At 43.4% G+C, this 13,680-nt stretch overlaps 1 non-coding gene across 1 annotated transcript; it reads right to left on the bottom strand.

Annotated features, from left to right (window-relative positions):
* Nucleotides 1-13,339: 13,339 nt before the first annotated feature.
* On the bottom strand, nucleotides 13,340-13,446 carry LOC114404769. The gene has a single exon (XR_003665143.1). It is a non-coding gene; the product is annotated as a small nucleolar RNA R71 (small nucleolar RNA).
* Between the last annotated feature and the right edge of the window lie 234 nt (nucleotides 13,447-13,680).

Below are 13,680 nucleotides of genomic sequence, written 5' to 3'. Positions count from 1 at the left end.
TAGAAGCTTTACAGCAGATTTTAGTAATGACCCACTAACCTAGAATTAAAATAACTTAATGCCATTAACCTAGGGAATTAAAAAAAAACTTAATGGCTGAGTGTAACTAAAATTGTGGCAACCAAAAGTCACCCCCAACAGCCAACAAGTCAGCCACCATTTGGTCGCCCAAAAGGCTGATGCGTAGGTTGCCAATTGGGCCCTTATTACAACTTGAACTAAACCTAACTAAAGCCCTTTTAGTTGATTAACCCAAAACATATTTTTGGTTAGCCAACTTTACAAGGATTGGGCCATTATTTAGACAAACTAAACACTCTAAAATTGAAACAAAGTGGTGTCATTTAGTCCTCCTCCATTTGGGCCATGATACAACTCACAACCTTGGACTTTTCTCCTTGAAACTTGGGCTTGTATTCAAATAGTATGGACAACACTTGTTGAAGAGCTTCCTTGGCTTTCCTTGCTCTAGCCCTTGTCATAGGCCCTCCAAGTCCTTCAAGTGGATCCTTGCCCTTGCTCTTGGTCATGTCCTCATCACTTTTTCGCAGTCTCGACCGGAAGACGCCTATATCTCCAGGGAAGGTGCAAATGACAACGTTAGTCACTGCATGCTATCAAGCTTTGAGTCTGACGGATAGTAAATGAGACTTTTTGCAGTCTCGACCGGAACCCGCATACATCTCCGGGGAAGGTGCAGATGAAGACGTTAGTCATCGCATGCTATTGGGCTTTGAATCTCACGAATAGCAAATGAGACTTTTTTGCAGTCTCGACCGGAAGATGCCTACATCACTTGGGAAGATGCAGATGACAATGTTAGTCACTGCATGCTATCGGGCGTTGAGTCTTACGGATAACAAAAGAGACTTTTTTCCAGTCTCAACCGAAAGACGCATATATCACCGGGGAATGTGCAGATGACAACATTAGTCACTGCATGCTATTGGGCTTTGAGTCTTACGGATAGTGATTGCATGTTATCAGGCTTTGAGTCTGACGGGTCGCAAATGAGATGTTTTCAAAGTCTCGGCTGGAAGACGCTTACATCACCCGGAATGGTGAAAATGACGTCGATTGTCACTGCCTACTATCGAGCTTTGAGTCTGACAGGTCACAAATGAGACTTTTTCGTAGTCTAGGCCGGAAGACGCTGACATCTCCGGGAAAGGTGCAAATGACGACGTTAGTCATTGCATGCTATCGGGCTTTGAGTCTTACGGATAGCAAATGAGACTTTTTTTCAGTCTCGGCCGGAAGATGCCTACATCTCCGGGGAAGGTGCAGATGACAACGTTAGTCACTGCATACTATCGGGCTTTCAGTCTACCGATCGCAAATGAGACTTTTTCGAAGTCTCGAGCGGAAGACGCCTATATCTCCAGGGAAGGTGCAAATGACAACATTAGTCACTGCATGCAATCCAGCTTTGAGTCTTACGGATAGCAAATGAGACTTTTTTGCAGTCTCAACCGGAAGACGCCTATATCTCTAAGGAAGGTGCAGATGACGATGCTAGTCACTGCGTGCTATTAGGCTTTGAGTCTCACGGATAGCAAATGATACTTCTTTGCAGTCTCGACCGGAAGACGCCTACATCTCCAGGGAAGGTGCAGGAAATGACGTTAGTCACTGCATGTTATCGGGCTTTGAGTCTTACAGATAACATATGAGACATTTACGTAGTCTTGGCCGAAAGACGTTTACATCTCTGGGGAAGGTGCAGATGACAATGTTAGTCACTGCATGCTATTAGGCTTTGGTTCTTACGAATAGCAAATGAGACTTTTTTGCAGTCTTGGCCGAAAGACGCATTCATCTTTGGGGAAGGTGCAGATGACAACGTTAGTCACTGCATGCTATCGGGTTTTGTGTCTTACCGATTGCAAATGAGACTTTTTTGCAGTCTCGGTCGGAAGACCTTGACATCTCTAGGGAAGGTCCAAATGACGACGTTAGTCACTGTATGCTATCGGGCTTTAAGTCTTCCGGATAGCAAATGAGACTTTATTGCGGTCTCGCCCGCAAGACGCTGACATTTCCAGAAAAGGTACAGATGACGACGTAAGTCACTGCATGCTACCGGACTTGGAGTCTGACGGATAGCAAATGAGAATTTTTCGTAGTCTCAGCCGGAAGACGCTGACATCTCTGTGAAAGGTGTTGGAAATGATGTTAGTCACTGCATGTTATCGGGCTTTGAGTCTTATGGATAACATATGAGACATTTACGTAGTCTCGGCCGGAAGACGCTTACATCTCTGGGGAAGGTGCAGATGATAACGTTAGTCACTGCATGCTATTGGGCTTTGGGTCTTACGAATAGCAAATGAGACTTTTTCGAAGTCTTGGCCGAAAGACGCTTTCAAATTTGGGGAAGGTGCAGATGAGAACGTTAGTCACTGCATGCTATCGGGCTTTGAGTCTTACCGATTGCAAATGAGACTTTTACGAAGTCTCGGCTGGAAGACGTTGACATCTCCAGCGAAGGTGCAAATGACGATGTTAGTCACTGCATGCTATCGGGCTTTAAGTCTTACGGATAGCAAATGAGACTTTATTGCAGTCTCGCTCGCAAGACGCTGACATTTCCAGAAAAGGTACAGATGACGATGTTAGTCACTGCATGCTACCAAACTTGGAGTCTGACGGATAGCAAATGAGACTTTTTCGCAGTCTCGGCCGGAAGACGCTCACATCTCTGGGAAAGGTGCTGGAAATGACGTTAGTCACTGCATGTTATCGGGCTTTGAGCCTTACGAATAACATATGAGACATTTATGTAGTCTCGGCCGGAAGACGGTTACATCTCTGGGGAAGGTGCAGATGATAACGTTAGTCAATGCATGCTATTGGGCTTTGGGTCTTACGGATAGCAAATGAGACTTTTTCGAAGTCTTGGCCGAAAGACGCTTTCAAATTTGGGGAAGGTGCAGATGAGAACGTTAGTCACTGCATGCTATCGGGCTTTGAGTGTTACCGATTGCAAATGAGACTTTTACGAAGTCTCGGCTGGAAGACGTTGACATCTCCAGCGAAGGTGCAAATGACGATGTTAGTCACTGCATGCTATCGGGCTTTAAGTCTTACGGATAGCAAATGAGACATTTTTGCAATCTCGGCCAGAAGACACTGACATCACCTGAAAAGGTACAGATGACGACGTTAGTCACTACATGCTTCCAGATATGGAGTCTGACGGATCGCAAATGAGACTTTTTCGTAGTGTCACCTGGAAGAAGCTGATATATCCGGGAAAGCTGCAGGTGACGACGTTAGTCACTGCATGCTATCGGGCTTTGAGTCTTACATATAGCAAATGAGACTTTATTGCAGTCTCGCCCGCAAGACGTTGATATCTCCAGAAAAGGTACAGATGATGACGTTAGTCACTGCATGCTACCGGACTTGGAGTCTGACGGATAGCAAATGAGACTTTTTCGCAGTCTCGGCCGAAAGACGCTGACATCTCCGGGAAAGGTGCAGGAGACGACGTTAGTCACTGCATGTTATTGGGCTTTGAGTCTTACGGATAACATATGAGACATTTATGCAGTCTTGGTCGAAAGACGCTTACATCTCTGGGGAAGGTGCAGATGACAACGTTAGTCATTGCATGCTATTGGGCTTTGGTTCTTACGAATAGCAAATGAGACTTTTTTGCAGTCTTGGCCGAAAGACGCATTCATCTTTGGGGAAGGTGCAGATGACAACGTTAGTCACTGCATGCTATCGGGTTTTGTGTCTTACCGATTGCAAATGAGACTTTTTTGCAGTCTCGGTCGGAAGACCTTGACATCTCTAGGGAAGGTCCAAATGACGACGTTAGTCACTGCATGCTATCGGGCTTTAAGTCTTACGGATAGCAAATGCGGCTTTATTGCGGTCTCGCCCGCAAGACGCTGACATTTCCAGAAAAGGTACAGATGACGACGTAAGTCACTGCATGCTACCGGACTTGGAGTCTGACGGATAGCAAATGAGAATTTTTCGTAGTCTCAGCCGGAAGACGCTGACATCTCTGCGAAAGGTGTTGGAAATGATGTTAGTCACTGCATGTTATCGGGCTTTGAGTCTTATGGATAACATATGAGACCTTTACGTAGTCTCGGCCGGAAGACGCTTACATCTCTGGGGAAGGTGCAGATGATAACGTTAGTCACTGCATGCTATCGGGCTTTGAGTCTAACCGGTTGCAAATGAGACTTTTTTGAAGTCTCGGCTGGAAGACGTTGACATCTCCAGCGAAGGTGCAAATGATGACGTTAGTCACTGCATGCTATCGGGCTTTAAGTCTTACGGATAGCAAATGAGACATTTTTGCAATCTCGGCCAGAAGACACTGACATCACCTGAAAAGGTACAGATGACGACGTTAGTCACTACATGCTTCCAGATATGGAGTCTGACGGATCGCAAATGAGACTTTTTCGTAGTGTCACCTGGAAGAAGCTGATATATCCGGGAAAGCTGCAGGTGACGACGTTAGTCACTGCATGCTATCGGGCTTTGAGTCTTACGTATAGCAAATGAGACTTTATTGCAGTCTCGCCCGCAAGACGTTGATATCTCCAGAAAAGGTACAGATGATGACGTTAGTCACTGCATGCTACCGGACTTGGAGTCTGACGGATAGCAAATGAGACTTTTTCGCAGTCTCGGCCGAAAGACGCTGACATCTCCGGGAAAGGTGCAGGAGACGACGTTAGTCACTGCATGTTATTGGGCTTTGAGTCTTACGGATAACATATGAGACATTTATGCAGTCTTGGTCGAAAGACGCTTACATCTCTGGGGAAGGTGCAGATGACAACGTTAGTCATTGCATGCTATTGGGCTTTGGTTCTTACGAATAGCAAATGAGACTTTTTTGCAGTCTTGGCCGAAAGACGCATTCATCTTTGGGGAAGGTGCAGATGACAACGTTAGTCACTGCATGCTATCGGGTTTTGTGTCTTACCGATTGCAAATGAGACTTTTTTGCAGTCTCGGTCGGAAGACCTTGACATCTCTAGGGAAGGTCCAAATGATGACGTTAGTCACTGCATGCTATCGGGCTTTAAGTCTTACGGATAGCAAATGAGGCTTTATTGCGGTCTCGCCCGCAAGACGCTGACATTTCCAGAAAAGGTACAGATGACGACGTAAGTCACTGCATGCTACCGGACTTGGAGTCTGACGGATAGCAAATGAGAATTTTTCGTAGTCTCAGCCGGAAGACGCTGACATCTCTGCGAAAGGTGTTGGAAATGATGTTAGTCACTGCATGTTATCGGGCTTTGACTCTTATGGATAACATATGAGACATTTACGTAGTCTCGGCCGGAAGACGCTTACATCTCTGGGGAAGGTGCAGATGACAACGTTAGTCACTGCATGCTATTGGGCTTTGGGTCTTTCGAATTGCAAATGAGACTTTTTCGAAGCCTTGGCCGAAAGACGCTTTCAAATTTGGGGAAGGTGCAGATTAGAACGTTAGTCACTGCATGCTATCGGGCTTTGAGTCTTACCGATTGCAAATGAGACTTTTTTGCAGTCTCGACCGGAAGACGCTGACATCTCCAGCGAAGGTGCAAATGACGACGTTAGTCACTGCATGCTATCGGGCTTTAAGTCTTACGGATAGCAAATGAGACTTTATTGCAGTGTCGCCCGCAAGACGCTGACATTTCCAGAAAAGGTACAGATGACGACGTTAGTCACTGCATGCTACCGGACTTGGAGTCTGACGGATAGCAAATGAGACTTTTTCGCAGTCTCGGCCGGAAGACGCTGACATCTCTGGGAAAGGTGCTTGAAATGGCGTTAGTCACTGCATGCTATCGGGCTTTGAGTCTTACGGATAACATATGAGACATTTACGTAGTCTCGGCCGGAAGATGCTTACATCTCTGGGGAAGGCGCAGCTGACAACGTTAGTCACTACATGCTATTGGGCTTTGGTTCTTACGAATAGCAAATGAGACTTTTTCGTAGTCTTGGCCGAAAGACGCTGTCATCTTTGGGGAAGGTGCAGATGACAACGTTAGTCACTACATGCTATCGGGCTTTGTGTCTTACCGATTGCAAAGGAGACTTTTTTGCAGTCTCGACCGGAAGACGCTGACATCTCTAGGGAAGGTCCAAATGACGATGTTAGTCACTGCATTTTATCGGGATTTTAGTCTTACGGATAGCAAATGAGACTTTATTGCAGTCTCGCCCGCAAGACGCTAACATTTGAATAAAAGGTACAGATGACGACGTTAGTCACTGCATGCTACCGAACTTGGAGTCTGACGGATAGCAAATGAGACTTTTTCGCAGTCTCAGCCGGAAGACGCTGACATCTCCGGGAAAGGTGTAGGAAATGACCTTAGTCACTGCATGTTATCGGGCTTTGAGTCTTACAGATAACATATGAGACATTTAGGTAGTCTCGGCCGGAAGTAATATATGAGACATTTACGTAGTCTCGACTGGAAGACGCTTACATCTCTGGGGAAGGTGTAGATGACAACGTTAGTCACTGCATAATATTGGGCTTTGGGTCTTACGATTAGCAAATGAGACTTTTTCGCAGCCTTGGCCGAAAGATGCTTTCAAATTTAGGGAAGGTGCAGATGAGAACGTTATTCACTGCATGCTATCGAGCTTTGAGTCTTACCGATTGCAAATGAGACTATTTCGAAGTCTCGGCTGGAAGACGTTGACATCTCCAGGGAAGGTGCAAATGACGACGTTAGTCACTGCATGCTATCGGGCTTTAAGTCTTACGGATAGCAAATGAGACATTTTTGCAATCTCGGCCGGAAGACACTGACATCACCTGAAAAGGTACACATGACGACGTTAGTCACTACATGCTACCAGACTTGGAGTCTGACGGATCGCAATTGTGACTTTTTCGTAGTGTCGGCTAGAAGAAGCTGATATATCCGGGAAAGGTGCAGGTGACGACGTTAGTCACTGCATGCTATCAGGCTTTGAGTCTTACGTATAGCAAATGAGACTTTATTGCAGTCTCGCCCACAAGACGTTGATATCTTAAGAAAAGGTACAGATGACGACGTTAGTCACTGCATGCTACCGGACTTGGAGTCTGACAGATAGCAAATGAGACTTTTTCGCTGTCTCGGCCGAAAGACGCTGACATCTCCGGGAAAGGTGCAGGAGACGATGTTAGTCATTGCATGTTATCGGGCTTTGAGTCTTACGGATAACATATGAGACATTTATGCCGTCTCAGTCGGAAGACGCTGACATCTCTGGGGAAGGTGCAGATGACAACATTAGTCACTGCATGCTATTGGGCTTTGGTTCTTACGAATAGCAAATGAGACTTTTTCACAGTCTTGGCCGAAAGACGCTTTCATCTTTGGGGAAGGTGCAGATGACAACGTTAGTCACAACATGCTATCGGGCTTTGTATCTTACCGATTGCAAATGAGACTTTTTTGCAGTCTCAGGCGGAAGACGCTGACATCTCTAGGGAAGGTACAGATGACAACGTTAGTCACTGAATGCTACCGGACTTGGAGTCTGACGGATAGCAAATGAGACTTTTTCGCAGTCTCGGCCGGAAGATGCTGACATCTCCGGGAAAGGTGCAGGAAATGACATTACTCACTGCATGTTATTGGGCTTTGAGTCTTATGGATAACATATGAGACATTTACGTAGTCTCGGCCGGAAGACGCTTACATCTCTGGGGAAGGTGCAGATGACAACGTTAGTCACTGCATGCTATTGGGCTTTGGGTCTTACGAATAGCAAATGAGACTTTCTCGATGTCTTGGCCGAAAAACACTTTCAAATTTGGGGAAGGTGCAGATGAGAATTTTAGTCACTGCATGCTATCGGGCTTTGAGTCTTACCGATTGCAAATGAGACTTTTTCGAAGTCTCGGCTGGAAGACGCTGACATCTCCGGGAAAGGTGCTGGAAATGACGTTAGTCACTGCATGTTATCGGGCTTTGAGTCTTATGGATAACATATAAGACATTTATGTAGTCTCGGCCGGAAGACGCTTACATCTCTTGGGAAGGTGCAGATGACAACGTTAGTCACTGCATAATATTGGGCTTTGGGTCTTACGAATAGCAAATGAGACTCTTTCGCAGTCTTTGCCGAAAGACGCTTTCAAATTTGGGGAAGGTGCAGATGAGAACGTTAGTCACTGCATTTTATCGGCCATGAGTCTTACCGATTGCAAATAAGACTTTTTCGAAGTCTCGGCTGGAAGACGTTGACATCTCCAGGGAAGGTGCAAATGACGACGTTAGTCACTGCATGCTACCGGACTTGGAGTCTGACGGATAGCAAATGAGACTTTTTCGCAGTCTCGGCCGAAAGACGCTGACATCTCCAAGAAAGGTGCAGGAGACAGCGTTAGTCACTGCATGTTATCGGGCTTTGAGTCTTATGGATAACATATGAGACATTTATGCAGTCTCGGTCGGAAGACGCTTACATATCTGGGGAAGGTGCAGATGACAACGTTAGTCACTGCATGCTATTGGGCTTTGGTTCTTACGAATAGCAAATGAGACTTTTTCACAGTCTTGGCCGGAAGACGCTTTCATCTTTGGGGAAGGTGCAGATGACAACGTTAGTCACTGCATGCTATCGGGCTTTGAGTCTTGTCGATTGCAAATGAGACTTTTTTGCAGTCTCGGTCGGAAGACGCTGACATCTCTAGGGAAGGTCAAAATGACGAGGTTAGTCACTGCATGCTATCGGGCTTTGAGTATGACAGATAGCTAACGAGTGTGTTCGGGTTACCGTATAATTCTTCTTTGCGTGCCATTGGACTCATAGGTCACGATTGCAAAAGGTGGGGTGGTCGACAAAAGCAAGGGTTTTGCTCCTACGTATCCTCAATTTGTGACGAGGAACTCAGACCTACGTAGTTCTTGATTTTGTGATGTGTGAGACTAAAATAGTCTTTAGCGGAAGATGCTGGCATCTCCAGAAAGGGTATAGATGACCACATTCGCCTCTGCTTGTCAATCGAACTTGGGGTCTCCAAATGAGGAGGTGCGGATAACCGTAAGGTGTCTCCGCATGCTACCAGACTCTTGGGTCATGATAGCAAAAGGAGGGGTGGCCGACAAAAGCGGGGCTTTTGCTCCTACGTATCCTCAATTTGTGATAAGGAACTCAAACCTACGTAGTTCTTGCTTTTGTGTGAGACTAAAATAGCCTCGGTGTTCTTTCACTAAAATGCGAACATGCTTTAGTAAAGAAACAAAACCCTCTAACTGATCAGAGCAAAATATAATTTTTGGAGAAAAACAATGTGTCTATTGGGGAAGAAGAGTATGCTGATGAAATTTTCTCATAACCACAACTGAGATTTTGGATGTCAGCGTTTCATTTCTAAATGACCATTTAGTGGAAACACTGAGTCCAACTGAAAATAGAAGAAAATCACTCAGAGTGTATAAATCTCACGCAGGCAAGTGTTTCATCCTAATTCCGAACCATAGATATTTCATGACTTGATTTTGCAAATCATTTCCTATCAAATCAAATAATACATGCGTGATCATGGATCAATAGGACTTTTCAGGAATGTTGTTTTTGGTGGGAAATTTGGATCCGAGTGTTTTGGCCTTTCCCTTTTCTATTTTTGTTTAGTGCGGGGTGAGAAAGTCACCAGCGCATAGGATTTTGGTTGGCAATCAAAGGAAGAGGACCACTTCAAGTTGTGGTTTCCTTTCTTTTCTTGTTTGCTTGTGACAATTTTGTATTGTTCAAATATTGTCTGGTCCAAAGACCTTTTTGTATATTTCTTTCGTTTTCTTCCGATCTTTGATCGGGAATTTTTCTTTCCTTTTTTTTTTTTTTTTTTGCTTTCTTCCAATCTTTGATTGGAAATTTTCTTCTTTTGCTTTCTTCTGATCTTTGATCGGGAGCTTCCTTTATTTTTTATTTTTGAAGCACGTTAGCTGCTTAACAGTGAATGGCTCTTCTTCCTTGGGAGATTCCACTATTCCTTCTTCTGAGGGCAAGGATGGAAATTCTCATCCTGGGTCAAGGTTTATGGTGGTTTGAGGTTTTGGCTCAAAAGGCTTGTAGAACGGCTGGACATGATATATGTCAGGGTGTTGGTTTGGCCAGCGGTTCAGGGATAAAGGAATGTCTCACATTATTTCCATGACTCACATGCAACAATGATGATTTGGAAATTTTATGCAAAACTGGTCATGCATGCACCCATGTGGACACTCAAGCATCAAGTTTTTATGGTCATGTGACACTAGGGCTCAGGATTCATTTTCCCTATTTAAGTCAACCTAGTTTTTCCAAAACATGTTATTTTATCTATTCATGCATTCATCCGAGTCCATTTTGGGCGGTCGGGAAAATTTTCACAGCATTCACCCTTCAGGTGCATACACATTTTTTTTTCAAAAACTGGTTTTGATCAGTGAATCTTTTTCAAAGAAAAGCTAGAAGTTATTTCTTTTCAAAAGCGTGCTGGTTTTTCAGTCGAAATATATATATTTTTTGTTCTTGTTTGTTTTTGTTTTTTTTTTTTCAACAGCTTGTAACATGGACACGGTTGATGCCTGAGATCACATCTTTTTTTTTTGAAAAAGGCGTGTGAACGAAAGTGCACAAGACCTACACTTTTTTTTTGCGTTTCGGACAAATCATCGTAAAGTAAGTACGACCATATGCCAAAAGTGGTAAATTACTCACAATGTGACAGATAACTGCATGTGCAGTTCAATCACAATGGACATAATAATTGGAAGAAGATAATGTCAGATCACAAGGGAAATAACAAAATAATAGAATAACTGAAAGCAGTAATGAAGGATAAATCACAAGTTTGGCGATCCCAGTTGTATGGCTCCGCCTCCTCCAAGGAAGTGCGGAAATTCATCATCCCTCAACTGCCCCTGTCTTTGTCTAAGGAATGACCATCCTTTGATGGCCTCGAAACGCTATTGATGATCCACGCTCTGGAATTGGTGTTTGTCAAAGCCTGTGTCGGCTTGTGGGGCCACATTGGAATCCTCTTCGATGGTGCCCTTCCTGGATTGCTTCGCGGGGAGCTTCTTCGTAGCCAATTCTAGGTTACCTCCTAGTAGTGCTTCTTTAACATCTTGAGCCAAACGCGTGATGACTTGTTGGTCACGGGCCTAGTATTTTTGCTTACCTATTGATGTGCCATCATTTTCTTCTATTTTCTAAACCCTTTTTGCACCACTTTAATTACTGATTGGTCTTAATTGTCAATTAATCATGCAGTTTTATTATTTGGGCTCATTTAGCTAATTTGATGTTTTTAATCTAATTTCAGGAATTAATGAAATATTGGGCTTAATCCGGATTTTGGTTATGGACTTGAAGAGGGCAAATAAAGCAGTGCATACCTTAGTTAATTTCTAATTTGGAAATTTCGCAATTTTATTTTATGTTGTTCAGTGTTTATTTCGTTTTGGGCCAGAGTATTGTAATAGGGCCCAGTGACTTTGAGTGACTCTTTTTAAATAGCAGCCTTGGGATTCGTGCAAGGCTATTCTATTATGCTGTTCATTATTCAGAGCTTTTGTTTTAGGGTTTTACGTTTTCTGCTTTGATGCTTTGAAGGGCTAACTGGTGTATGTGGTGCCTAATCACGTATTGAAAACCCTAAGTTGATTTTTGCTTAGTAAATTGAAATAGGGTTGGATTAAGTGGTTGACTGTTAGGGACAAATTCTCCATAACCCAGGATAAGAGAATGACTTCTGAATCAGAGGAAACAACCCGTTTTTAATATTAGTAGTTTCGCATTCCAGTTTACTTGTTCTGCTCTTTAATCACAAAACAAACAAACCCCCCCCCCCAATCGTTACTGTTACTGCAAGTATATTATGAACATTTGGTTTGTCACTGCTCATTGGGAAACGACCTAGGATCACTTCCTAGTTACTGCATTTTCATGTTTATTTGATTCGGGTACGGCCTCGATCAAATTTGGTGCCGTTGCCGAGGAGCAGTGTCCCAAGGTTCATAATAGCTAGCTAGTGTCGTGTGTTTAATCCTTTCGTGTTTTATGTTTAATTGTTAGTATTTTGTTAGTATGTGTGTTAGTGTGGTTTAGTGTCATGGTATTTTGTCTAATGTGTGTTCTTTTTCAGTTTTCCCATTAACCATTTTTGCTTGCGGCAAACCAGAGTAGTAGTAGAAATCCCTTAGCGACGAATTTTAGCGACCACCGATGCTGAATTATTTGTGATTTTTTGTTTTAGTAGCTAGGGTTGTTATTTTTGGCTGAATTTTTTTATGGTAACTTCTTTTAATCCATATTTTGTGGGAAAAATAGCTAGAGCCTTTAGTTTGGTCAGATTCGAAAGTTCCAAAAAACTAGCAAATTTTGTGTTTGTCAAAACTTCAAACGGCCATAACTTTTGCTCCGGTTATCAGAATTGCAATTATTATATATGCATTTGGGGTAGAAAAAAATTTTCCTATATTGTGGCAGCCCGCCATAGGCCGGCTGAGGTCTCCATCGTCCAAAAAAAGCGATTCTGTCAAAAGTTTTTTATTTTTCAAGTTTTATTCACTTATTTTTCTTAACCTACCAATTTTAGCTTTCATAGTTAGACTTTGAATTTTTGTCTGCAATTTTTTGTGCTATCTTCTCATCATTTTATAAGGTTGCTCACAAAATTTCAAGTCATTTGGATATCATTTGAGGGTAGCTATAGTTCAAACCTACACCTTTATTTACATGACAAGGCAACTAGTTGTGTGCATGCTGAATGTAGTGTATGACTAGAGGCAATCCATCTGACTTACAACCCTTTGATCCTGAGATAGATAGGACATTTCACAGGTTAGTTAGGCATCATTTTATACCTTTTGATCATTCTGAGCATTCCATTACTGGTGAATTTGTGCATTCTGTTATTGGTGATTTTGAACATCCTGATTTGGAGCATTATAATTTTGAGCATTCTGATTTTGCACATTCTGAGAACATGGCACAACCTCCACCCCATGAGAGGACTCTAAGGGAAATGGCTGCACCTGGTTTCACCTACGAAAGCTTGTGCATCCAATACCCTGATGAGGATGTCCCATATGTTCTTAAAACTGGACTGATTCATTTGCTTCCAAAGTTTCATGGCCTTGCAAGTGAAGACCCGCACAAACATTTGAAAGAATTTCACATTGTCTGCTCCACCATGAAACCCCCAGATGTCCAAGAGGATCACATATTTCTGAAGGCTTTTCCTCATTCATTAGAGGGAGTGGCAAAGGACTGGTTGTATTACCTTGCTCCAAGGTCCATCACGAGCTGGGATGACCTTAAGAGAGTGTTCTTAGAAAAAAATTTCCCTACTTCCAGGACCACAACCATCAGGAAGGATATCTCAGGTATTAGACAACTCAGTGGAGAGAGCCTGTATGAGTATTGGCAGAGATTTAAGAAACTATGTGCCAGTTGCCCCCACCATCAGATTTCAGAGCAGCTTCTTCTCCAATATTTTTATGAAGGACTCAGTAATATGGAAAGAAGTATGATAGATGCTGCCAGTGGTGGAGCCCTTGGAGACATGACTCATGCTGAAGCCAGAAATTTAATTGAGAAGATGGCTTCCAACTCTCAGCTGTTTAGCGCCAGAAATGATGTCGTAGTCATTAGAGGAGTGCATGAGGTAGCTACAAACTCAGCTGCATCATCTGAGACTAAGAA

Source organism: Glycine soja, chromosome 2, assembly GCF_004193775.1.
Source record: "Glycine soja cultivar W05 chromosome 2, ASM419377v2, whole genome shotgun sequence".
Taxonomy (NCBI): Eukaryota; Viridiplantae; Streptophyta; class Magnoliopsida; order Fabales; family Fabaceae; genus Glycine; species Glycine soja.
Note: the sequence above shows the minus strand (reverse complement) of the source record. Positions and strands in the feature narration are given on the sequence as shown.